Below are 25114 nucleotides of genomic sequence, written 5' to 3' on the forward strand. Positions count from 1 at the left end.
AACTTTATACTATACTACAAGGCTACAGTAACCAAAACAGCGTGGTACTGGTACAAGAAGAGACACTTAGACCAATGAAACAGAGTATAGAACCCAGAAATAAGACTGCACACCTACAACTATCTGATCTTTGAAAAACCTGAAAAAAAGAAGCAATAAATAACGTGTTCCCTATTTAATTAATGTTGCTGAGATAATTGGCTAGCCTTAGGCAGAAAATTGAAACTGAACCCTTTTATTACATCTTATACAAAAATCAACTCATGATGGCTTAAATAAATAAATGTAAAATCCAAAACTATAAAAACCCTAGAAAAAAACCTAGACAATACCACTCAGGACATAGGCATGGGCAAATATTTTATGATGTCAATTCCAAAAGCAATTGCAACCAAATAAAAAATTAATAAATGGGATCTAATTAAACTAAATAGCTTGTGAACAAAAACAGAAACTATCATCAGAGTAAACAGACCACCTACAGATTGGCAGAAAGTTTTCACAATCTATTCATCTGCCAAAGGTCTAAAATCCAGGATCTACAAGGAACTTAAACAAATTTACAAGAAAAATCAAACAACCCCTGTAACAAGTGGGCAAAACACATAAACAGATACTTAGCAAAAGAAGACGTACATGTGGCCAACAAACATGTAAAAGATAAAAGGCTCTATATTGCTTATTATTAGAGAAATGCAAATCAAAACCACAATGAGATAACATCTCACACTAGTTAGAATGGCTATTATTAAACAATCAAAAAATAACAGATACTGGTGAGATTGTAAAGAAAATGAAACACTTATTCACTTTTAATGAGAGTGTAATTCGTTTAGCCATTGTGAAAGACAGTGTAGAAATTCATCATAGGCCTAGAGGCAGAAATAGTATTTGACCCAGCAATTCCATAACTGGGTATTTACCCAAAGGAATATAAATTATTCTGTTACAAAGATACATACACACATATATTCACTGAATCACTATTCACAGGAGTAATGACATGGAATCAACCTAAATGTCCATTAATGATAGACTGGAGAAAAAAAAATTTACTTAAAGAATTTTATAATACAGTAAGAAGTACTAACCATGGGATAGACAAAGCAGAGTATCAAATCTCGGAGCTCAAACAACAAATCTTTGAATCAACTCAGACAAAAATAAAAAAGAATTTTGAAAAATGAACAAAACCTGAGAAATGTGGGATGCTATAAAAAGACTAAATCTATAACTCATTGACATTCCTGATAGAGAAAAGAGAGTAAGCAATGTGGAAAACATATTTGAGAATGTAGTCCCTGAAAATTTTCTCAATCTCACTAGAGAGATTGACATAACAATTCAAGAAATGTATAGAACCCCTGTGAGATACTATAAAAGATGACCTTCCTCAATGAGTAGAATCATCAGATTCATGAATGTCAATATGAAAATTAAAATTTCAAAGGCCACTAAAGAGAAGAGTGAGGTCATGTACAGAGGGAACATCATTAGGCAAGCAGGTCATCTCTTGCAGATACCTTACAAGCCAGAAGAAGTTGGTGTCTGCGTTTCAGCACCCTTAAAGAAAAGAAATTCAAAGAACTTTATATGCCACCCTATTAAGCTTCATAAGTTAAGGCAAAATCAAAACCTTTTCAGACAAACAAGTGCTGAGGGAATTCATTTCAACTACACAAGCAAAAATTAGACCACTGTATTTGCCTTTTGAGATTTTTCTCCTTTTCTTAGCATATTCTCAGTGTCCACCCTTACTTCCAGGCCTACCACGCTGGTCTAAACATACTTAGCTTTCCATATACTGATATCAATTGCTGGCCTTGGCTTTCAATGCTGAAACAGGCACTAAATCTCAGTGTTTCCAGTTAAATGTATCTGATTATATATTTGGAGAACAAAAAAGAATGTCCCCACCACCGAGGGAAAATGTCATCAAACTCATAGGACACAAAGAGACTGAAATTATCTGAGAGCATTCTTTCTGCCCACTAAAGTTTTAAAGCAAGACAACTAACCATTACAGGGGCTACTCACTTTCATACAAAACATTTTCTAAGAAGAAGTAAGTACATTTCATTTCCCAAGAAAGTGTGTTGATTAATATAGCATCTTATAAATAGAATGTTTATTTTCAAGCTTATATTTCTTTATAATTTTACCATATTTATATTTAGTTGAAGTTCACTTAATAAACTTAATTTCAATAACTGTCAAAAATTAGTTGACTGTACATGTAGATTGAGTTATGGGCTCTCCTGTTTCATTGATCTATGTGTCAGCTTTTACGCTATTGCCACATTATTTTAATTACTATGGATTTGTAGCATAATTTGAAATAATGAACTGTTATGCCTCCACCTTTATTTTTATTGTTCATGATTAAGTGGCTATTCAAAGTCTTTGGTGGTTTTATCCTAATTTTAAAAGAATTTATTATTCCTTTGGAAAAATAACTATAGAAATTTTGATAAGGAGAGTGTTGTATTTGCATGTTGCATTAGGTAGTGTAGACATTTTCACAATATTGTCTATTATTTCACATTCTATGTCCATGTATCCACATTACTTAGGTCACACTTACAAGTAAAACATTAGATGGAATCATCTTTCTGTGCCCGCCTTGTTTCACATAAGATAATGGTAAGAAATTCTATCCATGTTGCTGCAAAACACATGATTTACTTACGTATAACAAAAATTGGTTCACATTGCTATGGAGACCAAGTAGAGACCTAAGGAGAGCTGATGATATAGTTCCAATCTGAGTCCAAAGGCCTGAGAAACAGGAGAAACAATGACACAATTTCCAGTGAGTCTAAGTCCAGAGGCAGCAGAAGACAGATGTCCCAGCTAAAAGACAATTAGGCAGAGAGAGAATTCCTTCTTTTATTTTTTGACTCTTATTTTAGGCTCAAGGGGTACATTAGTAGATTTGTTACATATGTAAACTGTATTGCTCAGACTTGGTTTACAAATGATTCCATTGCCCCGGCAGTGAGCATATTGTCTAACAGGCAGACAGATTTTCAATGCATACCTTTTCTAAACCTTCTTCCTCTAGTACTCCCCAGCGTCTGTTGTTTCCATCTTTACGTCCATGTTTATTCAATGTTCAGCACCCACTTATAAGAGAGAACATGTGGTATTTAATGTATTATTGTTGTTATTATTATTATTATTGGCTCCTGTGTTAATCTGCTTAGGATAATGGCCTCAAGCTGCAATCACATTGTTTCAAAGGACACAACTTTGTACAATTTTATGGATGCATAGTGTTTCATGGTGTGTATGTACCATATTTTCTCTATCTAATCCATGCTTGATGGGCACCTAGGTTGATTTCATGTCTTTGCTATTGTGACTAGTGCTGCAATAAACATACATATACATGTGTCTTTTCAGTAGAACAATTTGTTTTCTTTTGGGTTTATGTCCAGTAATGAAATTGCTGGATTGAGTGATTGTTCTGGGTTCTTTCAGAAATATCCAAACTGTTCTATACAGTGGTTGAACTGATTTGCATTTCCCCAAACAGTATATAACTTCCCTTTGCTCGGCAGTCTCTCCAACATCTGTTGGTTTTTGACTTTTTAAAAAATAAAAATAGTAGACATTCTGATTGGTATGAGATAGCATCTCATTGTGGTTTTGATTAGCATTTCTCTGATCATTAGTAATTTGAAGCTTTCTTGTTTTATTGTACTTTAGGTTCTGGGGTACTTGTGCAGATCATGCAGGATTGTTGCATAAGTATATACCTGGCAAGGTGTTTTGCTGCCTTCATCTCCCCGTACCCTATACCTGACATTTTTAAATGTCTGTTGGCTGCATGTATGTCTTCTTTTGAGAAGCGTCTGTTCATGTCTTTTGCCTGTTTTCTAATGTCATTATTTATTTGTTACGTTTTTTGCTTGTTCAGTTGTTTGAATCCTTACAGATTCTTGATATTAGACTTATGTTGGAAGCTTAGTTTGTAAATATTTTCTTCCATTTTGTAGGAGGTTTGTTTACTCTGTTGATAGTTTCTTTTGCTGCACAGAAGCTCCGTAGTTTAATTAGGTACCACTTGTGAAATAATGGGGTGTGGGTTGTAATTGCTTTAGAGAACTTAGTCATAAGTTCTTTGTCAAGGCCAATGTCTCAAAATCAAGTTTCCTAGGATTTACTACATGATTCTTATGGTTCAATTTGTTACATTTATTTCTGTTATTTATCTTGAGTTAATTTTCCTGCAGCATTAAAAAAAGAGGTCCAGTATTTTTCTTCTGCATATAACTAGTCAACTATCCCAGCATGATTTATTGAAATGGGAGTCCTCTCATTGCTAATTTCTGTCAACTTTTTGAAAGATCAGGTGGCTCTAGATGTATGGCTTTGTCTCCGATATCTTTATTCTGTCCCATTGGTCTATGTGTCTGTTTTTTAGGAGTACTATGCTCTTTTGGTTACCGTAGCTTTATAGTATAATTTGAAGTCCGATAATGTGATGCTTGCTGCTTTGGTCTTTTTGGTAAGGGTTACTTTGTTTATTCAAGTGATTTTTTTTTGTGTTTGTTTCAATGTTTATGTTAGAATAGGTTTTTTTTTGTTGTTTATCCAATTCTGTGAAAAAATGACATGAATAATTTGACAGGAAGAGTGTTGAATTTGTAGATAGCTTTGGGCAACATGGTCACTGTAATAATATTGATTCTCACAATTTATAAGCATAGAATATTACCTTTTTAAATTTATTTGTGGTATCCGTGATTGCTTTCAACAGTGTTTTACAATTCTCTTTGTAGAGATTATTTACCTCCTTAATGAGCTTTATTCATTAGTATTTTATTTTGTATGTGTCTATTGTAAATGTAATTACATTCTTGATTTGGATCTAAGTTTGAACATAATCAGTGTATAGCAATGCTACTAATTTTTGTACATTAACTTTGTATCCTGAAACTTTAGTGAGGCTTTTTTTTTTTTCCAGTTCCAGAAGTCTTTTGGCAGACTTTTTAGGATTTTCTAGGTTTAGCATATTGTCAGTGAAAACAGATAGCTTAATAATTTATTTCCAAATTGGGTGCACTTTATTAATTTCTCTTGCCTGATTGCTCTGGCTAGTACTTTCTATACTATCTAGAAAAGGAGGGCTGAGGGTCTGCATTCTTGTCTTATTCCAGTTTTCAAGGGGAATGCTTCCAGATTTTATCCATTTAGTATGATGTTGGCTGTCAATATTTTATAAATGGCTCTTCTTATTTTGAGGTACGTTCCTTCAAAGCCTAGTTCACTGAAGGTTTTCTTTTTTTTTTTTAAATCAAGAAGTATGTTGGATATTATCAAAAGCTTTTTCTGTATCTACTAAAATGATTATGCATTTCATTTTTGTTTTTAGTGCTATTTATTGGGTAAAACATTATATTTATTTGCATAATTTGAATGAATATTACTTCCTAGAAGTGAAGCCTAGTTGATCATTGTAAATTACCTTTTTCACGTGGTGTTAAATTTGGCTTGAGAGTATTTTGTTGAGGATTTTTGCATCTATGTTTATGAAGCGTATTCACCTGAAGTTTTCCATTTCATTATATCTTTGACCATTTTCGGTATTGTAGAATGAGTTAGTGAGGAGTTCCTTCTCGATTTTTAGAACAGTTTCAGTGGAATTGATATCAGTCTTTTGTACATCTGGTAGATCTTGGCTGTGAATCCGTATGTTCTGGGGCTCTTTTTGGTAGATTTATTATTACCGATTCAATTTTAGAACTTGATATTGATCTGTTCACTGTTTCAATTTTTTTCTGATTCAATCTTGGGAGATATTGTTTTTCCAAGAATTTATTCATCTTTCTGGTTTGTGTGCTTAGAGGTGTTCATAGTTTTCCCTGAAAATCTCTTGTATTTCCATGAGATTGGTTGAAATGTCACTTTTGTCATTTCTGATCACACTTATTTGGGTATTTCCATCTTTGTTGTTGTTGTTGTTGTTGTTTTTGCTGTTGTTAATGTATCTAGTGGTCTATAAATCTTGTTTATCCTTTAAAAAAAAACTTTTGGTTTCATCGATTATTTTTGTAAGTTTTTTATATTTCAAATTTATTTAATTTCGTTAAGAAATTTGTTATTTCTTTCTTTCTGCTAGCTTTGGTGTTAGTTTTCTTTTTTTCTAGATTCCCTAGGTGTAATGTTAGATTTATTATTATTATTATATTGTTGTTATTATTTAAGTTCTGAAATACATGTGCAGAATGTGCAGGTTTGTTACATAGGTATACATGTGACATGGTGACTTGCTGCACCCATCATCTACATTAGATACTTCTCCAAATGCTATCCCTCCCATTGCACCCTTTCCCCCTGACAAGCCCCGGTATGTGATGAGTGTTCCTTGTGTTCTCACTGTTCAACTGCCTGTGTCCTCCCTGACTGTGTTCTCACTCAATGTGTCCTTGTGTTCTCACTGTTCGACTGCCACTTATGAGTGAGGACGTGCGGTGTTTGGTTTTCTGTTCCTGTGTTAGTTTGCTGAGAATGATACTTTCCAGCTTTATCTGTGTCCTGCAAAAGACATGAACTCTTTTTTTTTTTTTTTATAACTGCATATTATTCCATGGTGTGTATGCGCCACATTTTCTTTACCCAGTCTAACATTGATGGACATTTGGGTTGGCTCCAAGTCTTTTCAATTGTGAATAGTGCTGCAATAAACGTACGTGTGCATTGCTAGGTCAAATGGTATTTCTAGTTCTAGATTCTTAAGGAATCATCACACTGTTTTCCACAATGATTGAATTAATTTACACACCTACAAACAGTGTAAAAGTATTTCTATTTCTCCACATTCTGTCCAGCATCTGTTGTTTTCTGACTTTTTATTGATTGCCATTCTAACTGGCATGAGATGGTATCACATTGTGGTTTTAATTTGGAGTTGTTGGGTTTTTTTTTCTTGTAAATTTTTTTAAGTTTATTGTAGATTCTAGATATTAGTCCTTTGTCAGGTGGATAGAATTGTCTCTCATTTTGTAGATTTGCCTGTTTTCTGATGATAGTTTCTTTTGCTATGCAGAAGCTCTTTAGTTTGATTAAACCCATTTATCAATTTTGGCTTTGGTTTCCATTGCTTCAGGCGTTTTAGTCATGAAGTCTCTTCCCATGCCTATGTCCTGAATGGTACTGCCTGGGTTTTCTTCTAGGGTTTTTATGGTTTTAGGTCTTACTTTTAAATCATTAATTAATCTTGAGTTAGTTTTTGTATAAGGTGTAAGGTTTCAGTTTCAGTTTTCTGCATATGGCTAGCCAGTTTTTCCAACACTGTTTATTAAATAGGGAATCCTTTTCACGTTGCTTGTTTTTCAAGTTTGTCAAAGATCACATGGTTGTAGATGTGTGGTGTTGTTTCTGAAGCCTCTGTTGTGTTCCATTCATCTATATATTTGTTTTGGTACCAGTATCATGCTCTTTTGGTTACTGTAGCCTTGCAGTATAGTTAAAAGTCAGATAACGTGGTGCTTGCAGCTTCATTCTTTTTGCTTAGGATTGTCCTGGCTATGTGGGCTCTTTTTTGTTTCATATGAAATTTAAAGTAGTTGTTTCTAATTATGTGAAGAAAGTTAATGGTGGCTTGATGGGAATAGCTTTGAATCTATAAATTACTTTGGGAAGTACGGCCATTTTCACAATATTGATTATTGCTATCCATGAGCATGAAATGATTTTCCCATTGTTTTTGTTCTTTCTTATTTCCTTGAGCTGTGGTTTGTAGTCCTCCTTGAAGAGGTCCTTCACATCTCCTGTAAGTTTTCTTCATAGGTATTTTATTCCCTTTGTAGCAATTGTGAATGTGAGTTCACTCATGGTTTGGCTCTCTTTTTGTCTGTTATTGGTGTATAGAAATTCTTGTGATTTCTGCAGATTGATTTTGCATCATGAGACCTTGCTGAAGTTGCTTATCAGCTTAAGGAGATTTGGGGCTGAGACGGTAGGATTTTCTAAATATGCAATCATGTCATCACCAAACAGAGACAATTTGACTTCCTCTCTTCCTATTTGAAAACAGTTTTTTTTTTTTTTTCTTCTTTCTCTTGCCTGATTTCCCTGGCCAGAACTTCAAACACTACGTTGGTGAGAAAGGGTATCCTTGTCTTGTGCCGGTTTTCAAAAGGAATACTTCCAGCTTTTGACCATTCAGTGTGATATTGACTATGGGTTTGTCATAAATAGCTCTAATTATTTTGAGATATGTTCCATCAGTACCTTGATTATTGAGAGTTTTTAGCATGAAGAGGTGTTGAATTTTATCAAAGGCCTTTTCTGCATCTATTGAGATAATCATGTGGTTTTCATCTTTGGTTTTGTTTATGTGATTGATTACATTTATTGATTTGTGTATGTTGAACCAGCCTTTCATCCCAGGGATGAAGCTGATGTGATCGTAGCGGTTAAGCTTTTAGATGTGCTGCTGGGTTTGGTTTGCCAGTATTTTATTGTGGATTTCCACATCGATGTTCATCAGGGGTATTTGTCAGAAATTTTCATTTTTTGTTGTGTCTCTGTGAGGTTTTGGTATCAGGATGATGTTGGGCTCATAAAACTGATTTAGGGAGGAGTCTCTCTTTTTCTATTGTTAGGAATAATTTCAGAAAAAAAATGTTATCAGCTTCTTTTTGTACCTGTGGTGGAATTCGCCTGTGAATCCATCTGGTTGTGTATTTTTTGTTTGTTTGTTTGGTAGGCTATTAATTGCCTTTTCAGTTTCAGAATTTGTTATTGGTCTATTCAGGGATTCAACTTCTTCCTGGTTTGATCTTGGGAGGGTGTATATCTCCAGAAATTTATCAATTTATCATAAGTTTTCTAGTTCATTTCGCATTGAGATTTTTTTTTCCCATTTATTTTATTGCATTTTAGGTTTTGGGGTACATGTGAAGAACATGCAAAATTGTTGCATAGGAACACACGTGGCAGTGTGATTTGCTGCCTTCCTCCCCATCACCTACATCTGGCATTTCTCCCCTTGCTATCTCTCCCCAGCTTCCCACCCCCCACCGTCCCTCCCCTATTTCCCCCCAACTGACCCCAGTGTGTAGTGCTCCCCTCCCTGTGTCCATGTGTTCTCCTTGTTTTTTTTTTTTTTTTTTTTTTTTTTTTTTTTTTTAGTATTCTCTGAGGGTAGTTTGTATTTCTGTGGGTTCAGTGGTGATATGCCTTTATAATAATTTATTGTTTCTATTTGATTCTTCTCTCTTTTCCTCTATATTTGTCTGGCCAGTGGTCTATATGTTTTTTATTTAATCCTTTCAATAAACCAGCTCCTGGGTTTACTAATTTTTTAAAGAATGTTTTGTGTCTCTCCTTCAGTACTGATCCAACCTTAGTTATTTTTTGTCTTCTGCTAGCTTTTGAACTTGTTTGCTCTTGCTTCTCTAGTTCCTTTAATTGTGATAATAGGATGTTGATTTTAGATCTTTCTAGCTTTCTGATGTGGGCTGTTATTGCTATAAATTTTTCTCTTAACATTGCTTTAGCTGTGTCTCAGAGATTTTGGTACATTTTCTTTTTGTTTTCAAAACTTTTTTTAAAATTTCTGCATTAATTTTGTGATTTACCCCGTAGTCAATCAGAAGCAGGTTGGTCAGTTTCCATGAGATTGTATAGCATTGAGTAAGTTTCTTAATTCTGAGTTCTAATTTGATTGCACTGTGGTCTGAAAAACTGTTTTGAATTCTGTTCTTTTCCGTTTGCTGAGGAGTGTTTTACTTCCAATTTGTGGTCAATTATAGAATATGTGCTATATGGTGCTGGGAAGAATGTACACTCTGTTGACTTGGGGTGAAGAATTTTGTTGATGTCTATTAGGTCCACTTGATCCAGAGCTGAGCTTAAGTCCTGAATATCCTTGTTAATTTTCTGTCTCATTGATCTGTCTAATTTTTCTTTTTTTTTGAGACGGAGTTTCACTCATGTTACCCAGGCTGGAGTGCAATGGTGTGATCTCGGCTCACCGCAACCTCCGCCTCCTGGGTTCAGGCAATTCTCCTGCCTCAGCCTCCTGAGTAGCTGGGATTACAGGCACGCACCACCATGCCCAGCTAATTTTTTGTGTTTTAATAGAGATGGGGTTTCACCGTGTTGACCAGGATGGTCTCGATCTCTTGACCTCGTGATCCACCCGCCTCGGCCTCCCAAAGTGCTGGGATTACAGGCTTGAGCCACCACACCTGGCCTGATCTGTCTAATATTGAAAGTAGGGTGTTAAAGTCTCCCACTATTAGTGTGTAGGAGTATAAGTCTCTCTGTAGATCTCTAAGAACTTCTTTTATGAATCTTGTATTGAGTGCATATATATTTAGGTTAGTTAACTTTTTGTTGCATTGATCCTTTTACAACTATGTAATGCCTTTCTTTGTCTTTTTTGATCTTTGTTATTTTAAAGACTGTTTTATCAGAGACTAGGATTGCAACCACTGCTTTTTTTTTTTCTTTCCATTTGCGTGGTAAATATTCCTCCATTCCTTTATTTTGAGCCTATGTGTGTCTTTGCACATGGCCTGTGTGTCCTTAATACAGCACACCGATGGGCCTTGACTCTTTATCCAATTTGCTAGTCTCTGTCTTTTAATTGGGGAATTTAGCCCATTTATATTTAAGCTCAATATTGCTATGTGTGAATTTGATCTCGTTATCATGACACTTGCTGGTTATTGTGCACATTAGTTGATGCAGTTTCTTCATAGTGTTATTGGTCTTTATAATTTGGAGTGTTTTTGAAATGTCTGGTATTGGCTTTTTCTTTCCAATATATAGTGATTTCTTCAGGAGCTCTTGTAAGGCAGTCCCAGTGGTGACAAAAATTCCTTAGCATTTGCTTGTCTGTAAAGTATTTCATTGCTTCACTTGAAGTTTAGTTTGACTTGATATGATATTCCGGGTTAATTCTTCTCTTTGAGAGTGAACTCCCATTCACAATTGCTACAAAGAGAATAAGATAGCTAGGAATACAACTAACAAGAATGTGAAGGACCTATTCAAAGAGAACCTACAAACCACTGCTAAAGAAAATAAGACAGGACAAAAACAGATGCAAAAAAATTCTGTGCTCATGGTTAGGAAGAATCAATATCTTGAAAATGGCCATACTTCCCAAAGTAATTTATGAATTCAATGCTATCTTCATCAAGCTACCATTGGCCTTCTTTGTAGAATTGAAAAAAAAAAAAAAACACCTTAAACTTTATATGGAACCGAAAACACCATAAACTTTGTATGGATATGCCAAGACAATTCTAAACAAACAAACAAAAAAACTGGAGGCATCACGCTACCTCACTTCAAACTATACTACAAGGCTACAATAATCAAAACAGCATGGTACTGGTACCAAAACAGAGATATAATGCCACACATCTGCAACCATCTGATCTTTGACAAACCTGACAAAAATAAGCAAAAGGGAAAGGATTTCCTGTTTTACAAATGGTGTTGGGAAAACTGACTAGCTATGTGCAGAAAGCTGAAACTAGACCCCTTCCTTACACATTATACAAAAATTAACTCAAGATGTATTAAAGATTTAAACATAAGACTTAACACCATAAAAATCCTAAAAGAAAACATAGACAATACCATTCAGGACATAGACATAGGCAAGGACTTCATGACTACAACACCCAAAGCAATGGCAACAAAAGCCAAAATAGACCAATGTTATCTAATTAAACTTAAGGGCTTCTGCACAGCCAAAGAAACTATCATTAGGGTGAGCCAACAATCAACAGAATGGGAAAAATAATTTACAATCTACCCATCTGACAAAGGGCTAAATCCAAATCTACAAAGAACTAACATAAATTTACACACAAAAAAACCAAACAGCCCCAACAAAAAGTGGGCAAAAGATATGAACAGACACTTTCCAGGGGAGCCATCTATGCAGCCAATAAACACATGAAAACATGTTCATCGTTGGTCCTTAGAGAAATGTAAATGAAAACCTTATTGAGATACCATCTCATGTCACTTAGAATGGTGATCATTAAAAAATCTGGAGACAACAGATGCTGGAGAGTATGTGGAGAAATAGGGACACTTTTACACTGTTGGTGGGAATGTAAATTAGTTCAACCATTATGGAAGATAGTGTGGCGGTTCCTCAAGGATTTAGAAATAGAAATATCATTTGACCCAGCAATCCCATTTCTGGGTATCTACCCAAAGGATTAAAAATCATTGTATTATAAAGACACATGCACTCGTATATTCATTGTGGCACTGTTTACAATAGGAAAGATTTGGATCCAACCCAAATGCCCACCAATAATAGACTGAATAAAGAAAATGTGACACATATACACCATGGAATGCTATGCAGCCATAAAAAAGATGAGTTCATGTCCTTTGCAGGAACATGAATGAATCTGGAAACCATCATTCTCAGCAAACTGACACAAGAACAGAAAACCAAATACTGCATGATGTCACTCATAAGTGGGTGTTGAACAATGAGAATACATGGACCTAGGGAGGGGAACATCACACACTGGGGCCTGTTGGGGGATGGAAGGATTATGGGAGGGATAGCAGGTGGTGGGGCTATTGGGGAGGGATAACATTAAGAGAAATACCTAACTTAGTTGACTGGGGGTATAGATGCAGCGAACTACCATGGCATGTGCATACCTATGTAACAATCCTGTACGATCTGCACATGTACCTCAAAACTTTAAGTATAAAAGCAAAAAAAAAATGAAGAAAGTATGATGTATATTCATGATGGACTATTATTCACTCATAAAAAATGCAAACCTGTCATTTTTGGCAGCAAAGATGAACTTGGAGGTCATGATATTGAGTAGAATAAGCCAGGCACTGAAAAAAATATTATATGTTCTCACTCAAATGCAGAATCTAAAATAGTTGATCTCATAGAAGTAGTGAATAGAAGAGTGGTTACCAGGGACTGAGGATGGTGGGGGAAGGTGGGAGTAGAAAGAAAATAGTTAATAGGTACAAAGTTACAATGGGAAAGGAAGAATACATCCTGTTATTCCATTGCACAGTAAGGTGACTAGAGTCAACAATGTAGGATTGTATATCTCAAAATTGCTGGAAGAATTATGTTTGTTATAACCACAAATAAATGATAATTATTTGAAGTGATGGATATACTTATTGCTCTTATTGAATTATTATACGATATTTACACATATTGAAACACCATATCCCCAAATCTATAAAATTAGCATATCAATTAAAAATAAAAAGAAACGGAAAGGGGAGATAGTAATTTGATGGTATCATCTGAACCCCTGGGTTTATTGTTGAAGATAGCTCCTCTCTCCCTTTTACTAAATCAATTCTCCTTTGGCTAAGGCCAGTTTGAGTTGTTCCCTGTTGTTAATAGAGTTATTTGTTTCCTCAGTGTTATTTACTAAAAATATGGTAGTTCTACAATCAGAAAACATGAGTAGTAATTCAAAGTGTAGCCTATAAGTCACTATGTAAAATTGTCATTTTAACCCAATACAAGCATGATGTTCCTGATGATGGACTGATGGTGGCAGAGAGAGTGGAAGCAATTGTTATTAGTTACATCCATTCCTATCTTAAACTTTTAGTTTCCAGTCTCCCTCCACTGACCACACCCTCCCCTGCTCTCATTAGAGTTTCACTGAAAGGTCTAGAGTCCTGTCTGTGAGCCTCCTTCCAGTGACTGGGGGCTTGAGATCCACAGATAGGATGACAAGTCTGCTTGCTCCTGTAGACTTGGGGCTTATTCCCAAAACCTTTCTGGACTTAATTCCTCAGCTCCACCCCATGCTGAGCCCTCCAGCTCCCTCAGCCCAGCCTCCTAGTGCTAATCAAGTGTTACAGATTATACAGTCCCTGGCTCCCACAGCCACTCCCCAGCCTGAGTCTGTCCCTCAAAGCCAGGGACAGATACCAGGCCCTGTCTCATTCTACTGACAAACTAATTTCCCCTCCCATCCACATACCCACCAAAAAAAAAAAAAACCTGCATGTAAATCAAAATTAAAACAATATTAACCATAAAATAAATATTATAGGAACACTTAAAATTTCAAAATAAGAGGCTTAATTCTCTCTATTAAAAATAAAAAACATATCAGTTAAATAGGAGAAATCAGTTTAAGAAATTTGTTGTGCAACATGGTAACTATAGTTAAGAATATATTGTATGCTTGAATATGCTAAGAAAAAGAATGTAATGTTCTCACCAAAAATATAACTATGTGAGGTAATGCACATGATAACTAGCAAGATTTAATCATTCCACAGTGTATATATACTTCAATACAACATGTTGTACGTGGTGAACAAACACACACACAAAAATCTTTTTGAGAATGTTTAATAGTGGCCCACACTTCTTCTGGCTTGTAGGGTTTCTGCAGAGAGATCTGCTGTTAGTCTAATGGACTTCCCTTTGTAGGTAACCTAACCTTTCTCTTTGGTTGCCCTTAACATTTTTTCCTTCATTTCAGCCTTGAAGAATCTGACAATTATGTGTGTTGAGGTTGCTATTCTCAGGTAGTATCTTAGTGGTATTCTCCGTATTTCCTGAATATAAATGTTGGCCTATCTTTTTGTGTTGAGGAAGTTCTCCTGGGCAACATTCTGAAGTGTGTTTCCTAACTTGTTTTCATTCTCCCTGTTACTTTTAGGTACACCAATCAAATGTTGGTTTGGTCTTTTCACATAGTCCCATATTTCTTGAAGGCTTCATTTGTTACTTTTCATTATTTTTTTCTTTAATCTTGTCTTCACATTTTATTTCATTAAGTTGATCTTCAATCTCTGATAGCCTTTCTTCTGCTTGATTGATTTGGCTATTGATACTTGTGTATGTTTCATGAAGTTCCCATGTTATTTTTCATCCCCATTATGTCATTTATGTTCTACTCTAAACTGTTTATTCTAATAAGCAGTTCCTATAATCTTTTTTTTCTGTTTATTTTAATTGCATTTTAGGTTTTGGGGTACATATGAACAACATGCAAGATTATTGCATAGGTACACACATGGCAGTGTGATTTGCGGCCTTCCTCCACTTCACCAATATCTGGCATTTCACCCCATGCTATCTCTCCCCACATCCCCACCACCCCATCCCTCCCTCATATCCCCCCAACAGACCCCAGTGTGTAGTGCTTCCCTCCCTGTGTCCATGTGTTCTCATTGTTCAACACCCGCCTATGAGTGAGAACATGCGGTGTTTGATTTTCTGCTCTTGTTTGAGTTTGCTGAGAATGATGGTTTCCAGGTTCATCCATGTCCCTACAAAGGACACGAACTCATCATTTTTGATGGCTGCATAATATTCCATGGTGTATATGCACCACATTTTCCCTGTCCAGTCTATCATCGATGGGCATTTGGGTAGGTTCCAGGTCTTTGCTACTGTAAACAGTGCTGCAATGAACATTCGTGTGCATGTGTCCTTATAGTAGAACGATTTATAATCCTTTGGATATATACCCAGTAATGGGATTGCTGGGTCAAATGAAATTTCTATTTCTAGGTCCTTAAGGAATCGCCACACTGTCTTCCACAATGGTTGAACTAATTTACACTCCCACAAACAGTGTAAAATTGTTCCTATTTCTCCACATCTTCTCCAGCATCTGTTGTCTCCAGATTATTTAACGATTGCCATTCTAAGTGGCATGAGATGGTATCTCGATGTAGTTTTGATATGCATTTCTCTAATGACCAGTGATGATGAGCATTTTTTCAAATATTTGTTGGCCTTACATATGTCTTCTTTTGTAAAGTGTCTGTTCATATCCTTCACCCAATGTTGAATGGGCTTTTTTGTTTTTTTCTTGTAGATCTGTTTTTGTTCTTCATAAATTCTGGATATCAGCCCTTTGTCAGATGGGTAAACTGCAAAAATTTTTTCCCATTCTGTTGGTTGCCAATTCACTCTAATGACTGTTTCTTTTGCTGTGCAGAAGCTGTGGAGTTTGATTAGGTCCCATTGGTCTATTTTGGCTTTTGTTGCCAATGTTTTTGGTGTTTTGGTCATGAAGTCCTTGCCTACGCCTATGTCCTGAATGGTTTTTCATAGATTTTCTTTTAGGGTTTTTATGGTGTTAGGTCTTATGTTTAAATCTTTAACCCAACTGGAGTTAATTTTAGTCTAAGTCGTCAGGAAGGGGTCCAGTTTCTGCTTTCTGCACATGGCTAGCCAGTTTAGCCAACACCATTTATTAAATAAGGAATCCTTTCCCCATTGCTTGTTTTTTTCTGGTTTGTAAAAGATTGGATGGTTGTAGATATGTTGTGTTGCCTCCGAGGCCTCCGTTTGTTCCATTGGTCTATATCTCTGTTATGGTACCAGTACCATGCTTTTCTAATTACTATAGCCTTGTAGTATAGTTTGAAGCCCAGTAATGTGATGCCTCCTGCTTTGTTCTTTTTACTTAGAATTGACCCCAGCTGGGGAGAGATAGCAAGGGGAGAAATGCCAGATGTAGGTGATGGGGAGGAAGGCAGCAAATCACACTGCCATGTGTGTTCCTATGCAACAATTGTGCATGTTCTTCACATGTACCCCAAAACCTAAAATACAATAAAATAAATGGGAAAAAAAATAAAATAAAAATAAAAAAAATAAAAAATAAATAAAAATAAATAAACCACATGTCATTTAATGAAGAGCAAGACTACAGACATGAAATGGTTCCAAAGATGTCCATAGCTCAGTAACTCTATTCCTATTCAATCATTTCAGGATCTACATAATGATACATGAAAAACACAAAGTGGTTTAACACTAAAAATATTATCAAACAAATAGTATAATAGATTATTTTATTAAGCAACCCTACACATTTGGTGGTAGATCAAACATTATTCTCTCACTTCATTGTATCAATAGATTTATAAATTTAAACACAAAGTAAAAGTTTGTCTTCTGAAAGTTGATTAAAATTTTAAATGAGATTTTTTTTTTCAGAAAACAGTGAAGAAAAATAAAAACTGGAAATCTGAAAAGAAAAAAAAAAAGAATTGACTTGGCTATGTGGGCTCGCTTTTGTTTCCATATGAAGTTTAAGGTGGTTTTTTCCAGTTCTGTGAATAAGGTCATTAGTAGCTTGATGGGGATTGCGTTGAATCTGTAAATTACTTTGGGCAGTATGGCCATTTTCACGATATTGATTCTTCCTAACCATGAACATGGAATATTTCTCCATCTGTTTGTTAGTTGTATTCCTAGGTATTTTGTTCTCTTTGTAGCAATTGTGAATGACAGTTCGTTCTTGATTTGGCTCTCTTTAAGTCTGTTATTGGTGTATAGGAATGCTTGTGGCTTTTGCACATTGATTTTGTATCCAGAGACTTTGCTGAAGTTGCTTATCAGTTTTAGGAGATTTTGGGCTGAGACGATGGGGTCTTCTAAATATACAATCATGTCATCTGCAAATAGAGACAATTGTACTTTCTCCTTTCCTGTTTGAATACACTTTATTTCTTTTTCTTGCCTGATTGCTCTGTCTAGAACTTCCAGTATTATAATGAACAGGAGTGGTGAGAGCAGGTATCCTTGTCTAGTGCCAGATTTCAAAGGGAATGGTTCCAGTTTTTGCCCATTCAGTATGATATTGGCTGTTGGTTTGTCGTAAATAGCTTTTATTATTTTGAGATATGTTCCGTCAATACCTAGTTTATTGAGGGTTCTTAGCATAAAGGGCTGTTGAATTTTGTCAAAGGTCTTCTCTGCATCTATTGAGATAATCATGTGGTTTTTGTCTTTGGTTCTGTTTATGTGGCAAATTACGTTTATAGACTTGCGTATATTGAACCAGCCTTGAATCACTGGGATGAAACCTACTTGATCATGGAGGATAAGCTTTTTGATGTGCTGTTGCAATCGGCTTACCAGTATTTTATTGAAGATTTTTGCATCTATGTTCATCATGGGTATTGGCCTGAAGTTTTCTTTTCTTGTTTATTCTCTGCCGGGTTTTGGTATCAGGATGATGTTAGTCTCATAAAATGATTTGGGATGGATTCCCTCTTTTTGGATTATTTGGAATAGTTTCAGAAGGAATGGTACGAGCTCCTCTTTGTATGTCTGGTAAACTTCGGCTGTGAACCCATCAGGACCTGGGCTTTTTTTGGGTGGTAAAGTCTTAACTGCTGCCTCAGCTTCAGACCTTGTTATTGGTCTATTCAGGGTTTCAACTTTTTCCTGGTTTAGGCTTGGGAGGAGGCAAGGGTCCAGGAATTTATCCATTTCTTCCAGGTTTACTAGTTTATGTGCATAGAGTTGTTTGTAATAATCTCTGATGATGGTTTGAATTACTGTGGAGTCTGTGGTGATATCCCCTTTATCATTTTTATTGCATCAATTTGGTTATTCTCTCTTTTCTTTTTTATTAATCTGGCTAGTGGTCTACTTTGTTGATCTTTTTGAAAAACAAGCTACTGCATTTATGATTTTTTGAAGGGTTTTTTGTGTCTCTATCTCCTTCAGTTCTGCTCTGATCTTAGCTATTTCTTGTCTTCTGCTAGATTTTGAGATTTTTTGATCTTGCTCCTCTAGCTCTTTCAATTTTGACGATAGGGTGTCAATTTTAGATCTCTCATTGCTTCTCATGTGAGCACTTATTGCTGTATATATTCCTCTAGAGACTGCTTTAAATATGTTCCAAAGAGTCTGGTATGTTGTGTCTTCATTCTCATTGGTTTCGAAGAACATCTTTATTTCTGCCTTCATTTCATTGCTTATCCTGTTAACATTCCAGAGCCAGTTGTTCAGTTTCCATGAAGTTGTGCGGTTCTGAGTTAGTTTCTGCATTCTGAGTTCTAACTCGATTGCACTGTGGTTTGAGAGACTGTTTGTTATGACTTCCATTCTTTTGCATTCGCTGAGGAGTGATTTATTTCCAATTATGTGGTCAATTTTAGAGTAGGTGTGATGTGGTGCTGAGATGAATGTATATTCTGTGAATTTGGGGTGGAGAGTTCTGTAAATGTCTATTAAGTTTGCTTGTTCCAGGTCTGAGTTCAAGTCCTGGATATCCTTGTTAATTTTCTGTGTGGTTGACCTGTCTAATATTGACGATGGGGTGTTAATGCCTCCCACCATTATTGTGTGGGATTCTAAGTCTTCTTCTAAGTCATTAAGAACATGCCTTATGTATCTGGGTGCTCCCGTATTGGGGGGTGTGTATATATTTAGGATCGTTAGCTCTTCTTGTTGTATTGATCCTTTTACCATTATGTAATGTCCTTCTTTGTCTCTTTTGATCTTTGTTGCTTTAAAGTCTATTTTATCAGAGATGAGAATTGCAACTCCTGCTTTTTTTTTTTCTCTCCATTTGCTTGGTAAATCTTCCTCCATCCCTTTATTTTGAGTCTTTGTGTATCCTTGCATGTGAGATGGGTTTCCTGGATACAGCACACTGATGGGTTTTGGCTTTTTATCCAATTTGCCAGCCTGTGTCTTTTGATTGACAGATTTAGTTCATTTACATTTAGGGTTAATATTGTTATGTGTGAATTTGTTACTGCCATTTTGATGCTAGCTGGCTGTTTTGTTCATTAGTTGATGCAGATTCATGATTGTGTTTATGCTCTTTACAATTTGGTATGTTTTTGCATTGGCTGGTACTGGTTGTTCCTTTGTATGTGTGGAGCCTTTTTCAAGAGCTCTAGTAAAGCAGGTGTGGTGGTGATGAAAACTCTGAGTGCTTGCTTGTTCACAAAGGATTTTATTTTTCCTTCACTTATGAAGCTATTTGGCTGGATAGGAGATTCTGAGTTGAAAGTTCTTTTCTTTAAGGATGTTGAATATTGGCCCCCACTCTCTTTGGGCTTGCAGGGTTTCTGCTGAGAGATCTGCTGTGAGTCTTATGGGCTTCCCTCTTTGCATAACCCGACCTTTCTCTTTGGCTGCCCTTAGCATTTTCTCCTTTATTTCAATCCTGGTGTACCTTGGGGTTGCACTTCTTGAGGAATATCTTTGTGGTGTTCTCTGTATTTCCTGGACTTGAATATTGGCCTGCCTTGCTAGGTTGGGGAAGTTTTCCTGGATAATATCCTGAAGAGTATTTTCCAGCTTTGGTTCATTCTCTTCTTCACATTCAGGCACACCTATCATACATAGATTAGGTCTTTTCTCATAGTCCCACATTTCTTGGAGACTTTGTTCATTCCTTTTTTTTCCCATTTATTTATTTTATTGCATTTAGGTTTTTGGGTACATGTGAAGAACATGCAAGATTGTTGCATAGGTACACACGTGGTACTGCAATTTGATGCCTTCCTCTCCATCACCTACATCTGGCATCTCTCCCCTTGCTATCTCTCCACAACTCCCCACCCCCCACTGACCCTCCCCTAATTCCCCCCAACAGACCCCAGCGTGTAGTGCTCCGCTCCCTGTGTCCATGTGTTCTCATTGTTCAAGACCCGCCTATGAGTGAGAACATGCAGTGTTTGACCTTCTGCTCTTGTGTCAGTTTGCTGAGAATGATGGTTTCCAGGTTCATCCATGCACTTATAAAGGACATAGAAACATCGTTTTTGATGGCTGTGTAATATTCCATGGTGTATATGTGCCACATTTTCCCTGTCCAGTCTATCATCGATGGGCATTTGGGTAGGTTCCAGGTCTTTGCTATTGTAAACAGTGCTGCAATGAACATTCTTGTGCATGTGTCCTTATAGTAGAACGATTTAAAATCCTTTGGATATATACCCAGTAATGGGATTGCTGGGTCAAATGAAATTTCTATTTCTAGGTCCTTGAGGAATCGCCACACTGTCTTCCACAATGGTTGAACTAATTTACACTCCCACCAACAGTGTAAAAGTGTTCCTGTTTCTCCACATCCTCTCCAGCATCTGTTGTCTCCAGATTGTTTAATGATCGCCATTCTAACTGGCATGAGATGGTATCTCAATGTAGTTTTGATTTGCATTTCTCTGATGACTAGTGATGATGAGCATTTTTTCATATGTTTGTTGGCCTCATGTATGTCTTCTTTTGTAAAGTATCTTTTCATATCCTTTGCTCACTTTTGAATGGGCTTGTCTCTTTTTTTCTTGTTAATCTGTTTTAGTTCTTTGTAAATTCTGGATATCAGCCATTTGTCAGATGGGTAAACTGCATAAAGTTTTTCCCATTCTGATGGTTGCCGATTCACTCTAATGACTGTTTCTTTTGCCGTGCAGAAGCTGTGGAGTTTAATTACGTCCCATTTGTCTATTTTGGCTTCTGTTGTCAATGCTTTTGGTGTTTTGGTCATGAAGTCCTTGCCTATGCCTATGTCCTGAATGGTTTTGCCTAGATTTTCTTTTAGGGTTTTTATGATGTTAGGTCTTATGTTTAAGTCTTTAATCCATCTGGAGTTAATTTTAGTGTTAGGTGTCAGGAAGGGGCCCAGCTTCTGCTTTCTGCACATGGCTAGCCAGTTTTCCCAACACCATTTATTAAACAGGGAATCCTTTCCCCATTGCTTGTTTTTGTCAGGTTTGTCAAAGATCAGATGGTTGTAGATATGTTGTGTTGCCTCCAATTCCTCTGTTCTCTTCCATTGGTCTATATCTCTATTTTGGTACCAGTACCATGCTGTTTTGATAACTGTAGTCTTGTAGTATAGTTTGAAGTCCGGTAGTGTGATGCCTCCTGCTTTGTTCTTTTTGCTTAAAATTGACTTAGCTATGTGGGCTGTCTTTTGGTTACATATGAAGTTTAAGGTGTTTTTTTTCCAGTTGTGTGAATAAGGTCATTGTTAGCTTGATGGGGATTGCGTTGAATCTGTAAATTACTTTGGGCAGTATGGTCATTTTCACGATGTTGATTCTTCCTAACCATGAACATGGAATGTTTCTCCATCTGTTTGTGTCCTCTCTTATTTCGTTGAGCAGTGGCTTGTAGTTCTCCTTGAAGAGGTCCTTTACGTTCCTTGTTAGTTGTATTCCTAGGTATTTTATTCTCTTTGTGGCAATTGTGAATGGAAGTTCGTTCTTGAGAAGAATGTATATTCTGTGGATTTGAGGTGGATAATTCTGTAAATGTCTATTATGTTTGCTTGGTCCAGGTCTGAGCTCAGGTCCTGGATATCCTTGTTAATTTTCTGTCTGGTTGATCTGTCTAATATTGACAATGGGGTGTAGGAGTCTAAGTCTCTTTGTAAGTCATTAAAAACTTGCCTTATGTATCTGGGTGCTCCTGTATTGGGTGTGTATATATTTAGGATCATTAGCTCTTCTTGTTGTATGGATCCTTTTACCATTATGTAATGTCCTTCTTTGTCTCTTTTGATCTTTGTTGCTTATAGTCAAATTTATCAGTGATGAGAATTGCAACTCCTGCTTTTTTTTTGTTCTCCATTTGCTTGGTAAATCTTCCTCCATCCCCTTATTTTGAGCCTTTGTGTATCCTTGCATGTGAGATGGGTTTCTTGGATACAGCACACCAATGGGTTTTAGCTTTTTATCCAACTTGCCAGTGTGTGTCTTTTGATTAGGGTATTTAGTCCATTTACATTTAGGGTTAATATTGTTATGTGTGAATTCAATACTGCCATTTTGGTGCTAACTGGCTGTTTTGCCCATTAGTTGATGCCGATTCTTCATTGTGTTGATGCTCTTTACCATTTGCCACGTTTTTGGAGTGGCTGGTGCTGGTTGTTCCTTTATATGTGTAGAGCCTCTTTCAGGAGCTCTTGTAAAGCAGGCCTGGTGGTGACGAAATCTCTGAGTACTTTCTTGTTCACAAAGGACTTTATTTTTCCTTCACTTATGAAGCTTAATTTGGTTGGGTAGGAGATTCTGGGTTGAAAGTTCTTTTCTTTAAGGATGTTGAATATTGGCCCCCACTCTCTTCTGGCTTGTAGTGTTTCTGCTGAGAGGTCTGCTGTGAGTCTGATGGGCTTCCCTTTGTGGGTAACCTGATCTTTCTCTCTGGCTGCCCTTAGTATTTTCTCCTTCATTTCAACCCTGGTGAATCTGACGATTATGTGCCTTGGGGTTACTCTTCTTGAGGAATATCTTTGTGGTGTTCTCTGTATTTCCTGAACTTGAATATTTGCCTGCCTTGCTAAGTTGGGGAAATTTTCCTGGATAATATCCTGAAGAGTGTTTTCCAGCTTGGATTCATTCTCTTCCTCACATTCAGGTACACCTATCAAACGTAGATTAGGTCTTTTCACATAGCCCCACATTTGTTGGAGACTTTGTTCATTCCTTTTTACCCTTTTTTCTATTCTTGCCTTTCCATATTATTTCATTGAGTTCATCTTCGACCTCTGATATCCTTTCTTCTACTTGGTGAATTCGGCTGTTGGAACTTGTGCATGCTTCACGAAGCTCTCGTGTTGTGTTTTTCAGCTCCATCAATTCACTTATATTCCTTTCTATTTTGTCCATTCTCATTAGCATTTCGTCAAGTCTTTTTTCAAGGTTCTTAGTTTCTTTGCATTGGGTTAGAACATGTTCTTTTAGTTCGCTGAAGTTTCTTACTACCCACCTTCTGAAGTCTGATTTTGTCATTTCATCACACTCGTTCTCCATCCGACCTTGTTCCCTTACTGGTGAGGAGTTGTGATTCCTTGTAGGAGGAGAGGTGTTCTGGTTTCGGGTGTTTGCATGCTTTTTGCGCTGGTTTTCTTCCATCTTCATGGATTTATCCACCTGTCGTCTTTGTAGTTGTTGGCTTTCAGATTGGGTCTCTGATTGGACGTTCTGATTGTTGATGATGAGCTTATTTCTGTTTCTTAGTTTTTCTTCTAACAGTCTGGCCCCTCTGCTGTAGGTCTGCTGAGGTCCACTCCACGTCCTGCTTGCCTGGGGATCACCTCCAGCAGCTGCAGAACAGTAAAGGTTGCTACCAGTTTTCTTCTTCTGCTATCTTTGTCCCAGAAGGATACCTGCCAAGTGTCATTCTGATCTCTCCTTTATGAGGTGGTTCTTTGGATATCCAGGGGTCAGGGAGCTGCTTGAGGAGACAGTCTGTTGTTTATAGGAGCTCAAATGCTGAGCTGTGAGCTCCATTGTTCATTCAGAGCTGCTGGGCAGGTATGTTTAGGTCTGCTGAAGCAGAATTCATAAACTACTTTTTGTTCTCAGGTACTCTGTCCCAGGGATTTAGGGCTTTATTTATGAGTTTCCTTTGTGCTGCTGTCTTCTTTTTTTTTTCCTTCAGAGCTGCCCTGCCCAGCAAGGAGACAGGGTAGTCACTGTGCCTGTAGAGGATTTGCTGAGCTTCTGTGGGCTCCGCCCACCTGCCAAGTGAACTTCCCTGCAGTCCTGTTTATATGGGTGTAGTTAGAACTGTCTCGGCAATGGCAGCCCACCTCTTTATTGGCGGGATGCCTTGGCAATGGCAGGCTGCCTCAGCAATGGTGGGTTGCCTTGGCAACGGCGGACTGCCTCAGCATTGGCTGACTACCTCTGTAGTTTTGGAGTGCCTCAGTAATTGCAGATGCCCCTCCCCCACAGAGCTGGACCATCCCGGGTTCAGCTGCGCTTGCTGTGAAACTCTCAATCCAGAGAGTTTCTGATTGCTGTTCTTTTGTCGGGGTGGGACCAGCCAAGACTGATCACCTGGCTCCCTGACTCAGAGCCTTTTTTTTTTTATTAAGTTGGTGTTCCAGTCGCCTTTTGAAGAGGCGCCTGGATCTGTGTGTTGTCCCTTGCGGCGACTCACTGCGCTGGCTTAAACAGCAGCACTGAGATTCCTGGCGCTTTTTTTGCCCTGGAATCTACTGTCCTGTTTCCCTGTTCAGTCCACTTTTTAAACAGATGAATGGGCAACTTCCCGTGGCTCCAATCATCAGCCAAAAGGGCACCCGGACTAGTGTATTTTTTACAGATATCTGCTGTGCCGGGGCGCTGACAAAGCAGCCGCATGGGGCAAAGCAGCAGTGCCGGCCCACACAGCCCCGCTGGCCAAAACAGCCGCTCTGGTGACCTGTGGGGCTTCTCCGCCTGGGATTTTCCTAGTCTGTGGGCAATAAAAATGCGGCGTCCACTCACCCTCTGTGCTTTCACTGGGAGCTGCAATTCTGAGCTGTTCCTAAATGACCATCTTGGATCGATCCACCATTCACTCCTTTTAACACTTTTTTCTCTATTCTTGCCTTCTTGTTTT

The 25114-nt window shown here is 37.3% G+C and overlaps 1 long non-coding RNA gene across 1 annotated transcript; it reads left to right on the forward strand.

Annotated features, from left to right (window-relative positions):
* Nucleotides 1-4263: 4263 nt before the first annotated feature.
* LOC116541711 lies at nt 4264-21647 on the forward strand. Its single transcript, XR_004264908.1, has 3 exons — nt 4264-4476; nt 20123-20127; nt 21636-21647. It is a non-coding gene; the product is annotated as an uncharacterized LOC116541711 (long non-coding RNA).
* The last annotated feature ends 3467 nt before the right edge of the window (nt 21648-25114 follow it).

This window comes from Sapajus apella, unplaced genomic scaffold (genome assembly GCF_009761245.1).
Source record: "Sapajus apella isolate SASKATOON/1434 unplaced genomic scaffold, GSC_monkey_1.0 scaffold154, whole genome shotgun sequence".
Taxonomy (NCBI): domain Eukaryota; kingdom Metazoa; phylum Chordata; class Mammalia; order Primates; family Cebidae; genus Sapajus; species Sapajus apella.